Source organism: Echinops telfairi, unplaced genomic scaffold (assembly GCF_000313985.2).
Source record: "Echinops telfairi isolate 266 unplaced genomic scaffold, ASM31398v2 ScPeMD7_7475;HRSCAF=8513, whole genome shotgun sequence".
Taxonomy (NCBI): domain Eukaryota; kingdom Metazoa; phylum Chordata; class Mammalia; order Afrosoricida; family Tenrecidae; genus Echinops; species Echinops telfairi.
Genome location: NW_022111379.1, coordinates 26212661 through 26213482, shown reverse-complemented (window position 1 = coordinate 26213482; position 822 = coordinate 26212661).

Below are 822 nucleotides of genomic sequence, written 5' to 3'. Positions count from 1 at the left end.
CATGGGGGAGGGGGGCAGAGGAAGGGAGGGGGAGGGGAAAAAAAGGAAAATGAGCTGATTCCGGGAACCCAAGAGGCAAGCAAATTTTGGGAATGATGAGGGCAACAAATGTATAGATGTGCTCTACACAATTGATCTATGTATTGTGATGAATTGTATGAGCCCCAATAAGTTGATTTAAAAAAAAAAACCAAACCAAGAGAAAACAAACAAGCAAACACAAAACAAAACAAAGAAACCCATTGTCAGAGAGTCGATTCCAATGCATAGTGATCTGGTTGGACAGAGTAGAACTGCGATTGCCCTACCAGGTTTTCAAGAATGTATTCTTTACAGAAGCAGCCTACCACATCTTTCTCCCACAGGGAAGCTAGTTAACTTCGAATCATCTACCTTTTGGCTAGCAGTCAGGCTCTTAACCACTGCACCACATAGCTAACACTGTGGGTGTTGGTCAGTCTGAAATCTGTGGGGCAGGTTAGCAGGCTGAAAATTCTTGGCTGATGCTACAGTCTGGATATTTTGTCCTTTTTCTAGGGAACTTCAATATTTGCTATTAAAGTCTTTCATCTGATTAGATAAGACCCAGTGGCATTTTCAAGCGAAGGTCCTTTCTTAAAGTCACCTGATTGTAGATATTAACCATATTTACAAATACCTTCACAACAACATCTAGATTAGTGTTTGATCAAAAACTGGGCACCATATCCTAACCAGGCTGACACATAAAACTAGCTATCAGAATCTACCCCTTGTAAATTTTGTACCTATACATATCTCCAAAACCATATTTAATCTCCAAATAAAAGCTACAGAAATGCC